Below are 17,217 nucleotides of genomic sequence, written 5' to 3'. Positions count from 1 at the left end.
GCTAAGACAGAGTCATGTGGAAAAGCAAAACAATCAAAATTGGGAACAGTTGGGGTTCCTAATTTGTAAGAGGCATTTATATTATATGTAAGTTTTGATACTAGATATTTGGTTGGAAATTCCTAACTCCAACTGAAATGGCTCTAAGTAAGCAAGAATTTAAACAATTCCTTCTTTGGTTTTTATTTTTCAAAGTAACTTTTTAGGTTGAAAAGCAAACTGAAGACAAGTTAGTGAAAACTATTTGATTAAAAGAAAGGGCCGTGTATTTAGAAGTTTTAAAAAGTTTTGACCAGTAACATGTTTAATAAGGAAAATCTGGTTTTGTTTTGTTCTGCTTTATTTTGCTCTTTCCTGCAACTTGTCCTGAAGATAACTATGGACAAGACTGTGTTCGACAGTGTTCCTGTGGTTCGGGACAGTGTGACCCAGTGGCTGGGGTGTGTCAGTGTTCACCTGGCCAAATGGGAGCCAGGAGTCAGCAGGGTAACAATGACTGCAGGGTCACCTTGTCCGTCCAAGCACTACCTAAACTAAACTATGAAAGCAGATTTAGTGCCAGGGAATATAATTAAATGGGCATTGTTTACAACACTTTCTTCCTTTAAATGAGACTTGAAAGTAACATGAAAGTACACGCTCCCGTAGCACTATATAGGAAATAGCCTACTGGAAGGTAAACAAAAATTAGAAACAAAAACAAAGAATAATTTATGCATACTCTTGATGAGAGCTATTTTTAAAATAACTCTGGCTAACTTTTGTAAAACTGGCAAAAATTGTGTGTTGGAGATGTCTGATTATAAGAACTGAAGAAATTTATATCCTCTTCAACCTTCAGAAGCCCACTGAAAACTGTTAAGAAAAATGAGAAACAGAAAAAAAAAAAAACCCATAATCTTTGTTGAAAATTGTCAAACTTTCTTATCTTAAATTGTAATATTTATTATTATAATAATAATGATAATGAAAGAAAAGCTGTCAACATCAGTAAAACAGGGGCATTTAGAGAGGATGCTGTGCCCCTATCACTTGACCGGGGCCAGAAAAGCAGCCACTTCTCATAGTACACATGGGCAAAACTAATGACTTTTTCTTGAAAAACAGGGATTGGGTGAATAGGTGGGCTATAGGAGTGTCTTTGAATCCTGTTGGACATCTTAGAGAGGAAGAAAAATGTGAGAAAATAAAAAAAATGCAGATATATCATGTTTTTAACACTGCAGCAGGACAGAAGGGAATCTGTGGGTGTTTGGTAGCCTTGCAGCTAAAGGGAGGCTGAACACACATGTACACACATAAATACATATAAACACACACACACACACATAGGCATGCATCCCACGACATCTTTCACATGGATCTTTACTCTGGGTCAAGGCCTTCTAGCTGATATCATTTCCTAGCGCCAGATTTATACTTCCCTTCTAGAAATACCTGGTGCATGAACAAATTAAGCTCTTGCAATACTCCCTTCATTTTGGAGCAAAAAACTAAAACATTGAACGATTTTTTTTGCTTTTTTAGTACAAATTCTATGAGAAGCAAAAAGAAGAAAAGACACAGGAAAAACAAAAAGTAGATGAAACAGGAGCAGAAAAGTTTTGCTATGGTGCACATGAAGATATTAACCAGAATTTCTTCCAAGAATTCTAAGGATGTAATGAAAAAGTGTTCTCTATAAAAGGAGAGTGCAATGCACAGATACAAGGGTTCATGGAATAAATGAAAAGACAACAAAAGGAAATGAAAAAAGTAAGCTGGCAGAGCTCAGAAAAGAAGTGGAAATGAAAATTAAACCTCACATCATATAAATGAGGGCCAGGTTGGAAGCAGATAATAGGAGGACAGAATCTGCTGATGGCACAGCCAGGAACTTGGACAATGTGTCGAGAATGAAGGAATTGAAAATAATGAAATGGAAAAGAACAGAGAGAAATGTATAAATGGAAGAGAAAAATGTTCAAATGCAGTATTAAAGACTTTTTTCTCGGAAATAAAAGAGGATTTGATGTTACAGATTGAATGAATCCCAGGAAATAATAGTTGCAATTGATCAAAGGCAAGGGGAAACTCTGTTGAGTATATAAGGAAAAATATGAGATCACTTAAGAGAGGAAAAAATTAGTCTGGCTTTATACCTCACAACGTTAGCATATGGCTAATCAATGCCTATTCAGTTCTTGGGGAAAAAATGCAACTTACATATTTTATACACAGTTAAGCTGTTTTTCAAATATAAAATGGTAGAAAATAAACAATGATTTTTAAAAATAAAAAGTTGCTGGAAATATAGTAACCTTAAAACATTTTGAAGAAACTATTGCAAGATAAATCTGAGAAACCAAATAAGAAGTGGAAAATTTATAAAAAGTCTATCAGTAAACATTAAATCCATTTTAACTAGGGCTAAGTTTAAAACAACTGTGGGAATTATGGCTACATGACACTAGATAAATATTATAAATTATAACAGTATAGATATTTTAACATAACTTTAACAAGTCATAATCTGAAAAGAGAGAGAATGAAAGAACATAATGGTTTTATTTGTTCATTAAAGGTTGTAGGGTGGGGGGGATCTGTGTCAAAGCATAATATTTACCCAGATATGGAATCATGCTCATATTGCCATTTGATCTTTGACAAAGCAGACAAAAACATACACTGGAGTAGAGAATCCCTATTCAGTAAGTGGTGCTGGGAAAATTGGATAGCCACATGTAGAGGACTGAAGTAGGATCTGCACCTCTCACCACTTACAAAAATTAATTCACGATGGATAATGGACTTAAACCTAAGGCATGAAACCATAAGAATTCTAGAAGAATATGTTGGAAAAACTCTTATAGACATTAGCCTAGGCAAATAATTTATGAATAGGACCCCCAAAGCAATCACAGCAACAGCAAAAATAAATAAATGGGACCTAATCAAATTAAAAAGTTTCTGCACAGCCAATGACACAATCAATGGAGCAAATAGACAACATATAGAATGGGAGAAAATATTTACATGGTATACATTCAGTATGGGGCTGATAACCAGAATCTACAAAGAACTCAAGCAAATCAGCAATAAAAAATCAAAAGACATGAACAAAATCTTTTCAAATGAAGATAGACTAATGTCCAACAAACACATAAAAAAGTGCTCAACATCTCTAATCATCAGGGAAATGCAAATCAAAACCATAATGAGATATCCTAACTCCAGTGAGAAGGGTTCATATCAAAAAATCCCCAAACAACAGATGTTGGTGTGGATGAATGCAGAAATGAACACTTGTACATTATTGGTGGGACTGAAAACTAGTACAATCTCTATGGAAAGTAGTATGGAGATGGCTAAAAGAACTAAAAGTAGACCTACCATTTGATCCAGTAATCCCATTACCATTTACCCAAAGGAAAAAAATACATTTTATGAAAAAGACACTTGCACTTGAATGTTTGTAGCAACACAATTCACAATTGCAAAGATGTGGAAACAACCAACATGTCCATTAATGCATGAATGCATTAATAAAATGTGATATATGTGTACCATGGAGCACTATTCAGAGTTAAAAAAAAAAAAGAAAAAAGGTGATCTAGTATCTTTTGTAACAACCTGGATATAACTGGAGACCATTCTCTAAGTGAAGTATTGCAAGAATAGAAAAACAAACACCACATATACTCAGTACTAAATTGGATCTAATCAATCAACACTTATGTAAATATATGGAAGTAAAACTCAACAGAAATCAAGTAGGTGAGAGGTGTAAGGAGGGAATGGGTAAATTCACACCTAATGGGTGCAATGCACACTATATGGGTGAAGTGCACACTTATAACTTTGACTCAAACTGTACAAAGACTAATAATTATGTAACCAAAATGTGTGTAACCCCATAATAGTCGGAAATTTTAAAAAATGCTTTAATAAGCAACTATGGACATAATTAAAACAAAAATAATAAAAGCCTCAGCAAAGAAATAAAAGGACATAAAGAAGAGCCAAATGGAAATTTTAGAAATGGAAGATGCAATAAAAGATAAAAGGTACAAAATAATAATAATAAAAAAACCTCAGTATATGGTTCAACAGCAGAATGGAGAGGAACAGAGAAATAAATCAGTAATCTTGAAGATAGCATGATAGAAATGATCCAGTCAGAATAACAGAGACAGGAAAAAATAAGCAACCAACACCACACATGGAGCTTCAGGAACCTGTGGGACTATAACAGAAGATCTAACATTTATGCCATCAGAGTCCTAGAGGAGAGAAAGAGGGCAGGACTGAAAAAGTATTTAATGGAATAATGGCTGACATTTTTTAATTGTGACAACAACAACCACAAAACAAGCCTACATATTCAAGAAGCTGCATTAATGTCAAACAGGGTAAACTGAATCTACAAAAGATGTATCAACATCAAACTTCTGAAAATTAAAAAAGAAAAATATATTGAAAACAGAGACACAATGCCTTAGTTATAGAGGAAATACAAATAGCATTACAGTAGGTTTGTCATTAAAACCATGGAAGGGTGCAACATATCCCAAGTACTGAAAGTAAAAAAAGAAAATGTCAACCCAGAATCCCATATCCAGCAAAAATATCTTTCAAGAATGAAAAAGATATTAAAAACATTCTCAGAGGAGGAAAAGTAAGATAAGTTGTTGCCAGCAGACTTAATCTAAAGAAATGGCTAAAGGAAGTTCTGGAAACTGAAAGAAAATGAACAAGAAGGAATATTGTAACATCAGGAATGTTAGAATGCACAAAGAAATGAGTAAAAGAGTAAAAATATAGGTGCACAAAATAAATATAGCTTCCTTCTCCTCTTGAGTTTTCTAAATTGTAGTTGACAGATGAAGCAAAAATTATGACACTGCCTGATATGGTTCTCAATGTATATAGAAGAAATATTTAAGACAATTATATTATAAATGAGAAAGGTAAAGGGGTATAAAGGAGATTAGGTTTTTATCCTTCTTGAAACTGTTAAAAGTTGTTTGGACATAAAATAATGTAAAACATATACCATGAAATAATTAACTAAAAGGAAATAGAGGTAGCTATGTTAATAGTAAATAAACTTCAGAGCAAAGAATATTACCAGTACCAGACAGGGACATTACATAATAATAAAAGAATCAACTCACTAAGAGATGTAGCAATCCTATATATGTATGCATCGAACAGAGCTGTCAAATATATTCAGAAAAGGCTAGAAGTTCTAAAAGGAGAAATATACACCCCTCTCTCAACAGTGGATACAACAACTAGACAGATATTCAGCAAATCTTTAGAAAAACTCAACCAACATGATCTATAGAATACATATTCGTTTCAAGCACTCATGGAATATATCCCAAGATATACTATATTCTTTGCTATAAAACAAACCTTCATAAACTTAAAATAATTAAAATCATATATAGTGTTACTATAGTTTGACTATGATCCATCCAAAAGCATGTGTTGGAAACTTAAGTTCCGACACAAAAGCCTTGGGAGGTAAAGCCTAATGGAAGGTGATAAGACATGAGGGCCCTGCCCTCAAGGATAAATTAGCACTGTTGTCACCAGTATGGCATCATTATATATAACAAGTTCAGCACCCTTCCCTTTTCCTCTCTTTTATATGCACTCTCTTAGCCTTCTGCCTTTTGCTATGAGATGACACAGCAAAAAAAAGCACCAGACACAGGCCCTAAACCTTAGACTGAGCAAACTCCAGAACTGTAAAAATTAAGTACTGTTCTTTATAAATTACCCAGTCTGTCATATTCTGTTATAGCAACATAAAACTGACAATGTATTCTCTAACAACAATAGTCCCCAACCAGAATCAGTAACAAAAAGATAACAAGAAAACTCCAAATACTTTGAAACAGCACATGTCTAAATAATTTGTGGATCAAAGAGGAGATCTCAAGGAAATTTTTTAAAAAATACATTGAACTGATTGAAAATGAGAATACAACATGTTAAAATTTGTGGGATGCAGCTAAAGCAGTGCTGACAGGGAATTTATATCACTAAATGCTTACATTGGAAAAGATTAAAAGTCACAAATCAATAATCGAAGCCCTTACCTCAAGAAACTAATAGAGAAAAATAACCCAAATCAAGAAGAAGGGAAATAGTAGAGGTAAAGGAAGAAATTAATGAAATTGAAAACAGGAAAACAATAGAGAATACCAAAGTACCAAAAACTGGTTCTTTTAAAAGATCGATAAAAATGGAAAATTTCTAGCAAGACTGACAGAAAAAATACCAAAGACAAATTACCAGTATTAGAAATACAACAGGGGACATCATTGTGGACTTTGCTGGCAAGAAAAGAATAATAAAGGAATATTATAAACAGCTCTACACATACAAATTTGACACCTTAGATGAAACTAGTTCCTTGAAAAGCACAAAAAACAAATAATCCAATATAAAATAGATGCTTCGAATAGTACTACAAATATTAAGAAAATTGAATTTTCAATTTAAATACTCCCTAAGAATAAATTTCCAGGCCCAGATAATTTCACTAGAGAATTCTACCAAATGCCTAAAGAAGAATTATCATTCTATACAATCTCTTCCATAAAATATAAGAGGGGGGAACCCAGCACATCAGGGTAATATTACAATGATATCAAAATAAAAAAACAGTATAGAAAAGAAAACTACAGACCAATATCCTTCATGAACATAGTTGCAAAATTCCTTAACAAAGTACTAGAAAATAGAATTCAAGAATGTAAAAAAAATTTTATACCACAGGAAAGTGTAGTTTATCCTAGGGATGCAAGGGTTTCATTATTTGAAAATCAATTTAATCAATGATATTAACAAACTATAGAAGAAATTTTAAATTATCATACCTATTGATGATAACAAGCATTGACAAAATTCAGCATCCATTCTTGATGATAACTCCCAAGAAACTAGAAATAAAGAAATTTTTCTCAATTTGATAATGTGCATCTATAAAAAAATGGCATCATAATTAGTGATGAAAGTCTGAATTTATCTTCTAAAATACTTAAGTTAGCAAGAAGTGATGAAAATAAAGAATAATAAAAACAGTAAAAAAATTAAATGAAGTGGAAATGAAGACTTGCTAAGTAAAACATATGGAAAATATGACTTATTGAATAAAATATGTTAACACAAATGACCAGCAATATAGATAAAAGTAAAGTTGGATTTCTACTTTGCTTTGTTCACCAAAATTATTTGCAGATGTATAAAGTATTTAAGCTAATGACAAAAACTATGTGAGTACTAGAATTGATATGAGGATTAAAAAAATTTTTTTCTTAAGGATATACATATAAAGTTTGACAAAAACTCACAACCCATAGAAGAAAAGAAACATAATTTTTTTATTTAAAGGAAATAAAAAAAATTTTCAAGACATAAAACACAAAAAAATCAAAAGGTAAACAAACTGGAAGAAGAAAGATCAACAAAGCACTAATTTTAATAATAAACAAAGAAGTCTTATATATCAATAAGGAAAGGATCTACAATACTCAATAGATCTTACAAAAAGATCATAAGTATCATTTATAATATGACAAATCCTAATCTAAGTTGCATTTATGCACCAATTCACCTATGAGATTTTCATAATATACCATGTTGGCTAAAGATTGAAAAATGAGCACATTGATAATGAACTATCAATTCATTATCTCTTAGTGAATTGGTAAATCTCTTTCTGGAGAAATTTGATAATATTTATCACTATTTAAAAAGCACATATTTTATCAAGAATATCTTTGGAGAACTTTACAGGTATAATTTTATGGTGTTACATTATTATAATATATGAGAGAAGACTTACATAAGGATATTCAATACAGCATTGTTTGTAGCAGCAAATTATTTTAAATAATCCAGAATGCTAAAATAAATATTGTGAAATGCAATAAATTCCTACGTAGCTGTTAAGAAAGAATGAGGCAGGTATATATGTACTAATTTGGAAAAATCTTGGGAAATTTTATTTATGAAAAAAAGCAAAAGTCATTATATTGTTTATCTACGTTACCCTTTGGGTAAAAAAGTGTTAAGAGATAAAGATGAGACACACACATGCTTTATTAGGCATGGAAATATTTCTGGATATACTCAGTCACTTATCTGTTCAACAAATATTTATTGAATGCTAATGCCTGTTTTAAGCATATACAATATGTGAATAAAATACACAATATACCAGTTCTCATGCAACTTGCTTTCTAGTGGAGAAAAGAGACAATAAACAAAATATGGGAATTACATGTATGTTAGAGGGAATAAAATCCGTGGTAAGAGAAAAAGTAGAACATGAAATGGGACTGGAGAGTGCTGGGTGGGTTGAAATTTTAAACAGAGCACTCAGGATAAGTCTCATTGAATGAAGTGAAGCCTATGATATAGAAAATAACCATTAACAATAATGTTTTCAAGAAGAAAACCTAGGATTGGCGCTTTTTTGTTTTTTTTAATGTAGGAGCTATTTTAGTATTTTGTATATTGTTTTCCTACTATAAATGGCCTCTCTAATTTTCTGTCTTAAATTAGGACAATTTTAGCAAGTAGTTTTCTATCACATTCTCCACTTCATTCAGTTTTTAAAATTTATTTGTATTATAATTTTTATATTTATCTCTTTTGATGGTCATTCCTTCCACCTTAAAAAAATCTTTTTTGTGTATTTGCATTTTCTCCATTTATCTTAATTGGGTCACCTAATGGTTTGTCATTTGTTAATTCTACTGTTTTTTCTGTCTTCAAACTTATTACAAATTCAACTGTTTTTAACTAAAACTAATTCTCTGCTGATTCCTTTTTCAGAATGTTCTCCCAGTCAGTATGACCCAGGCTGCCATTTTAATTGCAGACATCAGAACAGTGGAGTTTGCAATAGGCATTCTGGAAGCTGTGAATGCCCCCAAGGCTACTATGGACCAAGCTGTGAACATGGTAAACAGAAAATAAGTGGGCAGATTATGGTGTTTATAAGTTCTAAGACTTCAAGGCCAGGCGCTGTGGCTCATGCCTGTAATCCTAGCTCTTGGGAGGCCGAGGCGGGCGGATTGCTCAAGGTCAGGAGTTCAAAACCAGCCTGAGCAAGAGCGAGACCCCGTCTCTACTATAAATAGAAAGAAATTAATTGGCCAACTGATATATATATAAAAAATTAGCCGGGCATGGTGGCGCATGCCTGTAGTCCCAGCTACCTGGGAGGCTGAGGCAGAAGGATCACTCGAGCCCAGGAGTTTGAGGTTGCTGTGAGCTAGGCTGATGCCACGGCACTCACTCCAGCCTGGGCAACAAAGCGAGACTCTGTCTCAAAAAAAAAAAAAAAAAAAAAAGTTCTAAGACTTCAAAAATATTTTTTAATTATAAAAGTAATGCATTTAAATTACATCAAATTAGATAAACAATATTTTAGTGTATATTCCTGCAATTACAGCTAATTTCATACCTCTAATTTAAATTTTAAAAATTGACAACTGCCATGATGAAATAATTAGATTTGTTCATTTCTTTTGATACTGCTGTCCAGTGAGATGGTTCTATGGTCCTATAATCATTTGGAGTAGACACTGATAGAAGATACACCCAGAAGAATCACCTGCAAGTCTTTCTGAACAAAATCATTCTCCTTCTTCTAGCTGCATTTAGGCAAAATATAGATAAGGAAGTAGATTATTTCTTTCATGTTGATCTAAGCTTGACTCTGAAAGATCTACCTTCAAGTTGTTTGTGAACACATTTATTTATATCGCCTCTTCATTTGGACTCAATATTTTCAGCTAAACTTAAGAAAGAGGAGAATTACACAATAATTTGTCACATGATTTTGCATCATAAAGTCCTGAAAGGACAATGCAGTTAAGAGATCAAGATGTAAGAGTTTAGTCTCTAGAATTAGTCACATGTGGCCTAGTTTGCCTGTTTCAACATCTATGGAATGGGGGCATCTACCTTAAAAGATTATCATGAAGATTAATTAATAAGATTCATGTAAGCATTTGGCACCGGGACATATGATAATGATTTGATGAATATTAGTTATTTAGAATGTAAATATTTTTAAATATCTGTGAAGTGATATTAACTATATTCCCATTTGGTTCAACTGTTTTTAGGCTCCAACATATATATTTCATAGCAACAGATCTTATTAAACCTCTGGAGGTTTAGAATTCTTGCCACCACTCTGAGGTTTCTGGATTATGAAGCATGGAAGTAAATATCTTGTGGGTTTTGTTTGTTTCTTTTGCTTTCAAAATTGGAATAAGAGGTATAAGGGGGGAAAACTATTTATTCAAAACCCATCAGTTTTATCTTACATGCAGTGGGATATCAAATAAAGTTGTGAATAACAAGTGATATCACTCTGGTGAAATAAATCTGGTAAGTGGATATATTATTAATTATTAGGGAAAGTAATCATCGGTAGTCTCCACGTGAAAAACTATAGTGATAGTCTAGGATTTTAAAAATCTGAATTGAGATGAAAATGGAAATTAATGATCAGAAGAATATTTTGGAAGAGTAATCCACTGTATTGCTGATGGAGGTGGGTGTGGAGATAAGGAATATGGAGGAATCAAAGACAGCTCTAAAATCCCAAGCCAGGGAACTTGGAGAAATTAGGTATTATTTAGTGAAATAAACACATCAAGCAAGACAACCTTTATGATCTCAGCTTTACATATAATCAAAGTAAAGGAGATAAAGAGATCTGATTTTTCTATGCATTCTCAAATTTGTAAAAATTGATTATACGAGAACAAACAGAAGAAATGCTGCACTGGATCTCCGTTTATTATTTATTTTTAAGCATTATAATGAGATCAATAAATGAAAGAATTTATATTATATAACATAATTCACTCCTTGTCTCCTATTTTCGTATCTTCCTTTTTTCCTGCTACCTGAATATCTTTCCTAATGATAAATCTGTCCTGAGTAACTCCATGTGTACTAGAGAAGTATCACCCACTTCAAGCCTAGTCAAATTCAACTCTATCTGGGAAGGGGGGAGGGGGAATTAGAGAGAGAAGAGAGAAAAACAGAGAGAAAGGGAAAGTATGGATAATTGAAGGGTGAGGAAATTTTATCACATGGGTGAATGGTGAGCACAGCCCTGGAGAAAGCTCAAGAAAGAAAATGGAAATCCTTTGTCCACAGTCACACTTAGTTCTCCCACATCTCCTCAGAGTGAGCATCTCCCTGGGCAGATGACAATTTTAGCCTTCAAATAAATCCATTTGTTTGGACTACATGATCTCTAAATGTAAATCAATTACTTCTGATGTTCAGCCTCAGAAATATTGATTTTCTCTAACCCTGGAGGTGAAACAGGTTATGTTGGACTTACTAAGAGACAATTCTATATGTACTTGAGTGGCCACCTAAGGAAATGTTTCCAAGATTAAATTTCACTGACTTTAAAACCTAACTTTCTTGTAAGATGTTTCTTGTAAGATATACTTTATATACATCATATTTTCTGTCTTTTATTCTCTTTCTCCCTCCTTCACTTCCCCTCTGTTTCCTCCTATACCCACCTCTGTCATCCATCCACAGAACTTCAGATATCAAGAGCTATATGAGTCGCCTTCCACAGATACTCTTTTATTTATTTAAAGAATTCAATTCAAAAATAATTCTTACTAAATTTAGCCTGGATCTGAAGTTTGAAGATATTGCTCTTTTAAATGTTTAAGGTATTGGAGGATTTTAGCGAAGTCTTTGGCCAACACATCATAACAAATAAACTTCATCTACTTAATGAAATTTTAAATTTTCTATGGAAGTTTCTAGACTAGTTATAGAGAATGGCATCTATATATTCACTTATATATATGAACAAACTATTGTCAATATGGTTCATCAGATAATTTGTTCTTGCTTTCCAGTGCTCCCTTCCCATCTCCTCATTTGGTCTTAGAAAATAAATGACTTAAACATGACTTTTAATTTTTCTTTTCTGTATTTTTAAAGTTAAAACGGCATTTTGAAATTTCCATTTTCTAGTGTTCTGTCCTGGACTTTATGGTTTGAATTGTGCTCACATCTGTGACTGCAAAAATGGAGCCAGTTGTGAAGTAGCAAATGGACAGTACATTTGCCCAGCAGGTTTCCATGGCAGCAAACATGAAAAAGGTACAGCAAGAGCATTTTTAGCACATGAATGTGGGGATTATGTGTAACTGTAAGATCTTCCCATCTGGGGCCAAACATATAAACCAAATCAAAATATGAAGCGATCACTTAAATATCTGACTTGTACATTAAAGTGACAGGAATTGACTCAATGGCCAATATGATGATTCCTTCTGATTTTATTGCTAATAAGTCAAAATTTTATTTTCCTTTGAATAAAATTGTTTAATGTCTCAAAACACCACTAAAACTGTTAGTCTTAAACAGACAAAGATTCTACCTAAGAATGAGAGTGAATATTTCAGAAAATGCTTTTAAAAATGTGACCTATCTCTTGAGTTCAATGGTATTGAAATAGATACAAAGAATTCATGAAAATATTTAAAGATGTAAATTAGGCATTTATCAAAGAAAGTAATAATAACCATGAGTGTGGGTGAAAATGTAAAGATGAGAATTTGGGCTATTCAGTTTAAAATAAAATATTATAAAGCCCTAAAGGGCACTGATCAGGCCCATTAGAAACAATGCCAAATTACATGGTTTTCAGGAAACAACCCAGAGTCTCATTTTGTCCAATATTATATACATTCTTGTGCATTTGGCTACAAAACCATGATTGGGGTAAGGATAATATAATGACAATGGTAACTACATGATGAATTAAAGTTGTTGTCTGTTGCCTTATAAAAGATCTATATATTAGTCCTCTATCACATTCTCAAATCTCACTAAAGCTTTACATATTTATCTCTTGCTCATCCTGCATTCACTTTTTCATTTATTATTTAGTAATTCAATGAAATAACAACCATTACATATCTGTTATTGCATTAAATTCTAGAAGTATAATGAAAAGTATGGAGCTTATAGTATTCTAGAGAGATACATAAGAAATAACATTTTAGGGAAAAATATTAAAAATAATACACTTGGTTAGTACCTTGGTCTCCTTCCTGAAGTTTCTATCCTCACAAAGTTTACTTGCATTCTCAAAGATACATCAATGTCAGAGTAAACTAGTTTTACCCAAGTGTCAAATCATGTATAGAATTGGCTTCCTTTCTGAGAATTCTAAAACTTTTCTTTTTTTCTTCTAACCAGCAAGTCTCCTTTTACCATCCTGTTTTACTGTTTGGAACTCAATCTTGAGGAAATTGTATCTTAATTTTAGTTAAGCTGCATTAATGAAAGCTTAAGGTCATAATTTTTTGGCATTTCTCTTTCCTTGGTAGAGTGTTCACTTGGAACAACTGTAGACAATTGCCATCAACTTTGTGACTGTGAAAGAGAAATTTTCTGCCACCCAGTAACTGGAAAATGCCTCTGCACACCTGGGAGAAATGGAGCCAGAGGTGATGCTGGTATGAGCCAAAGCACCTTAGGATTCTCCTCTGACCCATGGTTACACAAAGATCTATAGACATTTCCACACTCCAGGTAGCATTCTTTATTTTTTTATTTTAGCATATTATGGGGGTACAAGCGTTAAGGTTACTTATATTGCCCATGCCCCCCTCCCCCTCGAGTAACAGCTTCAAGCATGTTCATGCCCCAAACGTTGCACATCTTACTCGTTGTGGTTGTATACACCCATTCCCTCCTACCCCCTCCCACCACCCGATAAATGTTACTCCTATATGTCCACTTAGGTGTTGATCCATTAATACCAATTTGCTGGTGATTACATGTGGTGCTTGTTTTTCTATTCTTGAGATACTTCAGTTAGTAGAATGGGTTCCAGCTGTATCCAGAAGTATACAAGAGGTGCTATATCACCATTGTTTCTTAAAGCTGAGTAGTACTCCATGGTATACATATACCATATTTTATTAATCCACTCATGAATTGATGGGCACTTGGGTTGTTTCCATAGCTTTGCAATTGTGAATTGTGCTGCTATAAACATTTGAGTGCAGGTGTCTTTTTCATAAAGTGACTTTTGATCTTTTGGGTAGATGCCCAGTAGTGGAATTGCTGGATCAAATGGTAGATCTACTTGTATCGCTTTGAGGTATCTCCATATTGCTTTCCACAGAGATTGAACTAGTTTGTAGGTAGTATTCTTGAGACCCAACCTCCCAGCCCCATTCTTTGGGAATTTGATTTCTTTTTCATTCACAGGAAGAATGACCTAGAATATAAACTTCTAATTCTTCAGGGACTTTCTTAAAAATAGGAGAGAGTAGACTGAGTCAATTGTCGACTAACCACTTGCTATTATACTTAATAGATACTTACTAGATGAAAAAGTTTTGTATAAATCACAATAGACCCTGAAGGACTGACCCTGCTGAAGATATTATCCAATGTAGTGTTTAATCTCAGAATTTACTTTTCTCATTTGCAAAAGAGAAAGGTTGAAGCTAGGTATTTCTTGTATCATTTCTAGAACTAATATAATATATGATCCTGTGACTTGGGATTTCAATAATGCTGAGATAACCACAGCAACCTTCCAAGCTGTAAGAGATCACTATTCACTCAGCACCACCTCCCACCACCCCAGCTTGCTTCTGAGTAACAGCAATAAAAGCTATTCTCTTTTAATGCTGTGCATCATCCTAAATAATTTGCGTGTATTTGTGTAATCCTTACCATAACCCTATGAAGCTGTGTTTGTTCTTATCCTATACGACAGATAAGGAAACTGGAGCCCAAAAAGTTAGTAAGTGGTAGAACCAAGATTTGAACCCAGACCTTCTGGTTCCAGACCTTGTATAATTCTGTTAGTGGATAATACTGTGTGTGTGAATGTCTGTATGTAGTCCTGAATAAGGAAGCTCCAGTGGTTCCTTGATAGTGTTTTATTCTTTCTTGCCCCTTCCTCTATTCTTTAAGACTTTTAGAATATGGCCAAGGTATTATGAATATTGACTAGGAATATTTTGGGATCTTGCTACCCAGGACCTTATTGATACTGATGTTTCAAAGCAGCAGCATTTAAATCTCTAACCCTGGTGTCATACTGCACTATAAACTTCTTGAGAGTTAGATCATCCATGCTTATTTTTCTTTTATCAAAAAAGCTTAGAACAAAGTCCATCACATAATAGTCTTCAGCAAATATCTGTTGAAGAAACTTTTACTTCTCTTCTCACTAGCCTTCATGAGTCATGGTAGACAGAAGTACCTGAACCTTGTCATGTCTAAACTAAATCCATCAGAATAAATATCTTCAGTACATGTCACCAATGAAATGGTCACTAAGGACAGAATGCTTACAGCATTTGTGGTCCTACCTGAATGTAAAAGAAAACCATTAATGTTTATTGAGTGCAAATTACATACCAGGCATTTCAATTTATACTAGGTACTTTTACTGTCATCACCATTCCCATTTTGTAGATGAAGGAGCTGAAATACAAAAAGGTTAAGTGACTTGCCCAAGGGTAAGCAGCTAGTAAGTGGCAGTTTTGGAATTTGAAACAGGCAGTCTGAGTTCAGAGATAGACTTTTAATGTCCCCACTATTCCAGCTAGCAGGAGGATAAAAGGAATAGGGATTGATTTTGCTTGTCTATTTTCATAGTCCAATATGGTATCCATTAATCACATGTTGCTATTTAATTTAAACATAGTTTAATTTAAAATTTACCTCCTCCATCACACGTAACGTATTTCAAGCACTGGGTGGCCACATACAGCTATCGGCTACGATGTTGAATAGTGTGGTATAGAACATTTCCATCATTGCAGAAAGTTCTATTGAATAGCACTCAAAAGTGGCTTGAAACTAGCCACTAAACTGAGAGAGCTGGAACAGGAAGGAAATTATGGGTTCACTCTACTCTCTGTGACCTAAATTCCTATATCACATTGTCTCTTTGACAATTCACAAGCAAATTGCCACATGACAGTAGGTCATATGTATTAATGTGTGCAGTCTCTATAGGTACCTTGAGGTCCCTCTTGTTGTGAGCTTGTTGGGGTACCCACAGCCTACACAGCTGTACTACAAGGTCTTTTATTTGCATTTTTATTCTCAATTAGGCACAATTCATCTGTGATATTAACTGTGAACAGCTGTGTCTATGCAGGCGCCATAAAGATAAAAGACCTCATTTTAACTTGAACTCTGGTAAAGGATCTATTAAACAGCCATAATATTAATTCATAAAAGAATATAACAACCTTTTATTGGATTATTCCTCCCCCATTGGTAAATTAACATTTGCAGACATTCAAACAGATGTCTTAAATATACATCATTATTAACATGAAAATGTGGTATTTTTATAAATTAAAATCAGATTCTGCACTGCTCAGGAGAGATCCTGACTCACAGCTCTTTTTCTAACAAGAAAATTCAGTCTTACCACTAAACTAATCCTCCCATACGCCGCATAGGGGTGGGCATGTTGGAATACATTTGAAATGACATAGAATTTTTTTAGCAATTTTCACAAAGTTTGATGATTTAACAAAAAGATTCATTACACAACAGTATCTGCGTTGCCTCCAAAGTTTCCTCCTGCAGGAAACTGTTGTTTCTTCATTTAGGAAGGGATTGAGTTACTGTTTGCTAATGTTGAACCCTTGTAAAAATAATTAATTGCAAAATTGGTTTCTGTTTCTATCTACCTTATATTTAAAATTTAATTAGTTAATTAAGGCAGGAGAACTAGACCACATCTTAATTTACTTTCATAATTCAAGAGAATATTTATAGGGGAACCAATCTCCAAACCGGCAAAGAGGATATGCAGGGAATCAGGAAGTATTTAACAAAATTTTGTCCAAAGCCTCAGAATTTACTCTGTCTTCATGTTTATATTGATATTTCCAAAATTTTCACTTTCTCATTTTCCACTTTTTTATTTGGACTTTCTTCTGCATATGCTTGAAAGCTTATGTCTCCCCATATAGTAGTACAGAATGAGGAAAGAGCACAAGATGAGAATTCAGAAATCTGGCTCTGCAATTTCCCAGTGATATAACAATTGAAAAAAATCTATTAAACCACACCAAACTTCAGTTTATTTCTCTCCAGAATGGGAAAGCTTAACTCATTGCCTTGTCCATCTCACAGGTGTTGGAACCAACTGAGATG

At 33.5% G+C, this 17,217-nt stretch overlaps 1 pseudogene; it reads left to right on the top strand.

The window, feature by feature from the left end:
• The first annotated feature begins 378 nt into the window (after positions 1–378).
• The window catches only part of LOC105879164 (eukaryotic translation initiation factor 3 subunit C-like), a 103,340-nt pseudogene continuing 86,501 nt past the window's right edge, over positions 379–17,217 (top strand).

The sequence above is a fragment of the Microcebus murinus genome, chromosome 1 (assembly GCF_040939455.1).
Source record: "Microcebus murinus isolate Inina chromosome 1, M.murinus_Inina_mat1.0, whole genome shotgun sequence".
In the NCBI taxonomy this organism is placed as follows: Eukaryota; Metazoa; Chordata; class Mammalia; order Primates; family Cheirogaleidae; genus Microcebus; species Microcebus murinus.
This window is presented reverse-complemented; position numbering and strand designations above follow the sequence as displayed.